The sequence below is a fragment of the Gossypium arboreum genome, chromosome 3 (genome assembly GCF_025698485.1).
Source record: "Gossypium arboreum isolate Shixiya-1 chromosome 3, ASM2569848v2, whole genome shotgun sequence".
NCBI lineage: Eukaryota > Viridiplantae > Streptophyta > Magnoliopsida > Malvales > Malvaceae > Gossypium > Gossypium arboreum.
This window is the reverse complement of record NC_069072.1, coordinates 77793538-77797214: the sequence shown is the minus strand read 5'-3', so window position 1 is coordinate 77797214 and position 3677 is coordinate 77793538. Positions and strand designations below refer to the sequence as shown.

The window sequence follows — 3677 nt, the reverse complement described above, 5'->3', positions numbered from 1 at the left end:
TTTTAATTTGGTTATTTCTAACATTACTAACTTATTCTTTTTAATTTTGTGATTTTCTTTTCAGGTGTTTATGAGCATAGATTGGATTATCGATTTACTCCTAATAGACCCTGAAATTGAGCAAACTTTCAGATAAAGAAGACGTGAATGAATAGCTCAGAGAGAGAACAAGATGGAACTTAGAAATCAGAATCAAGACCAAGGTAATGAAGTCGAACATGTACGAAATCCCATCCTCATTGCCAATGATAGGGATCAATGCATCAGACAAAATGCTGTGTCACTTTTCAATGAGTTAAATCCAGGAATTAGAAGGCCAGATATTGAGGCAACCAATTCAAATTGAAACCAGTGATGTTTCAAATGCTACAAACAGTGAGCCAATTTAGTGGTATGCCCACGAAAAATCCACATATCGACCTTCGATTGTTTATGGAGGTGAGTGACTCATTCAAGATAACCGGTGTGACTAAAGACGTACTAAGGTTGAAGTTGTTTCCGTTCTCGTTGTGAGATCGAGCACGAGCATGGCTCAATTCATTGCCACCAAGTTCCATATCTATATGGCAAGAACTAGCAAAGAGATTTTTGGTTAAGTATTTCCCGCCTAGAAAGAATGCTAAGTTGAGGAACGAGATCATAACTTTCCAACAATTGGATGATGAGTCTTTATATGAGGCTCGGGAGCGATTCAAGGAGTTACTTCATAAGTGTCCTCATCATGGGATTCCTCATTATATCCAGTTGGAGACATTCTATAATGGTCTCAATGCACATACAAGATTGATGGTAGATGCTTCTGCGAATGGTGCAAGTTTATCTAAGTCTTATAATGAGGTTTATGAGATCATCGAGAGGATCACAAGCAATAACTATCAATGACCAACAAATCAAACAGCTTTAGGAAGACATGTAGCTGGAGTTCATGAAGTTGATGCTCTCACTTCGTTATCAGCTCAGGTATCATCTATTTCCTCTATGTTAAAGTAGTTTACCGCTAATTGTGCTAATAATTTTACAGCTCAGCCACCAAGTCTGTTTGAAGTAGTTTCCTGTGTGTACTGTAGGGAAGGTTATTCTTTTGAGAATTGCCCATTGAATCCCGAGTCAGTATACTATGTGGGGAACCAACACCAAAATAGGAGTGGACAAGGACCCCAGTCCAACTTCTATAATCCTTCATGGCGTAATCACCCTAACTTTTCTTGGAGCAACCAAGGAAATGGACGAAACAAAAACTTTATGCAGCATAGATCCAACCAATCTCAAGGATTTAATCAGCAAGCTTCAAAACCAGCCCAAGTTGAGGCATCAAACAGTTTGGAGAACTTGTTGAAAGCCTACATGGCAAAGAATGACATTTTGATCCAGAGCCAAGCAGCAACACTGAAAATTTGGAAAACTAAATGGGCTAGTTAGCTACGGAGCTTCGTAATAGACCGCAAGGAACCTTGCTGAGCGATACTAAGAATCCAAGAAACTTGGGTAAAGAACATATCAAGGCAGTGGCATTGCGAAGTGGTAAAATTCTAGAACCCCGATTGATTGAGGTTGAAGATAATCCCGTTGAGAAGAATCAATCAGCTGTTGAAATTCCTACGCCAAAGGAATCAGAATCTGCAAAGACTGACAAGGTAAATCCTAACTTAGTGAATTCAGATACTTTAACATCTTCTTTGGATGCAGATTTAACTACTCAGAAGAGCTGTCTGGTTCAAACAAAAGTTCCATCACCTCTATATCCACAAAGATTATAGCAACACAAGCAGAAACAAGAGGTGCAATTCAAGAAGTTTTTGGATGTTCTAAGGCAATTACACATCAATATTTTGTTGGTGGAGGCTTTAGAACAAATGCCGAACTACGTGAAGTTTATGAAGGATGTACTATCCAAGAAGAAATGACTGAGTGAGTATAAGACTGTCGCCCTGATAAAGAACTGCAATGCGTTCCTGCAGAACAAGCTGCCACCGAAATTGAAGGATCCAGGAAGCTTTACGATACCCTATAACATTAGTGAATCTTACTGTGGTAAAGCTTTGTGTGACTTAGGAGCAAGTATCAACTTGATACCTAAGTCTATGTTCAAGATGCTAGGGATAGGAGAAGTAAGAGCTACAACTGTAACGCTCCAGCTAGTGATCAATCTTTAGCATACTCCAAAGGAAAGATCGAGGATGTTTTGTTTAATAGTCCATAAATTTATTTTTCCTACTTATTTCATTATTCTAGATTTTGAAGTAGATAAGGAAGTGCCAATTATCCTTGAGAGATCTTTCCTAGCAACGAGAAGAACATTAATTGATATGCAGAAAGGCGAACTCACCATGCGAGTTCAAGATGATCAGGTAACTTTTAACATTCTTAAAACGATGAAATTTCTTGATCCGACAAAAGAGTGTTCAGTTATGGAAGAGTTAGAAACCTTGATTTCTATGGAAAGCAATTTTGAAGAAGATCTATTGCAGAAAGCCTTAGGGTTTAACCCTTTGGAGGATGAGGAAAGTGAAGAAAACATGGTTCTAGTAGAAGCCAAGCCGAGAAATTTTATTCAATCCACACAGTTTGAATCGTTAGAGTTAGAAGTTAGAGAATTTGTACAACCTAAATTGTCAATCGAAGAACCACCTACACTCAAACTAAAGGTACTTCCTTCCCATTTGAAATACGTTTATTTAGGTGACTGTTCCACTTTGTCTATGATTATTTCAGTAGAACTGACAAAAGATCAAGAGGAGCAGCTAATTGCTATTATAAAGAAATTTAAGGAAGCAATTGGTTGGACCATAGCTGATATTCCAAGTATAAACCTTTAATTTTGCATGCACAAAATTCTTCTAGAGGAAGGTAAAAAAGCTCGAATTGATGGGCAAAGAAGGCTCAATCCTATTATGAAAAAAGTTGTGAGAAAGGAAGTGATTGTAACACCCCTAACCGGTAACCGACATCGGATTAGGGTTACGAGGCATTACCAGACAGACAGAACATTTCAGACCAATTCAGAATTACAGATGTTATTGAACATCACTTCATAAGCAATCGTCTCTTAAGATGGTCTACGAGACCTAAAATATACGTTTAAGGAAACGTCGGAACTAAAACAAACCTATTCAAAATTTTCAGAACTTAACCAAATCTTCCAAAACTATTAAAGTCACACACCCATGTGACTAGGCCGTGTGGCACACACAGGTATTAGACACGCCCATGTGAACCAGCCGTGCCAAAAATAGGTCCAATACTGACTTTTTCACACGGCCAATAGACACGGTCGTGTGCCATGGCCATGTGTACTTAGCTAGCTACCGATTTAAGCCCACGGCCATAAGGCACTCCCGTGTCACCTAACCGTGTGGTACAATGCAGGCTTGGTTTAAGCCAATTTGCCACTTCTCTAAGGGCCAATCCTTCAAGCAATAATATACAACATTCATACCAAAATTTTCAACCAATTCCATGCTCAAAACATGCTTAAATATGACCAAAACACATTAGAACATAACACATTACAAATATACACCAAAACTATGCACAAACTTATCGTTTATTAGCCATTTCACATGGCATAACATATATACATATCAAGCTTACTTACTTAAACATTCTAGCCTATACATGCCATACTAAAAAAAAATATTTACACTTTCAAAAGTACCAAAATGATTTCGATAGTGTGG

General features: G+C 38.1%; 1 non-coding gene across 1 annotated transcript; it reads right to left on the bottom strand.

The window, feature by feature from the left end:
* Positions 1-621: 621 nt before the first annotated feature.
* On the bottom strand, positions 622-728 carry LOC128290953 (small nucleolar RNA R71). Its single transcript, XR_008280732.1, has one exon. It is a non-coding gene; the product is annotated as a small nucleolar RNA R71 (small nucleolar RNA).
* Positions 729-3677: the final 2949 nt, after the last annotated feature.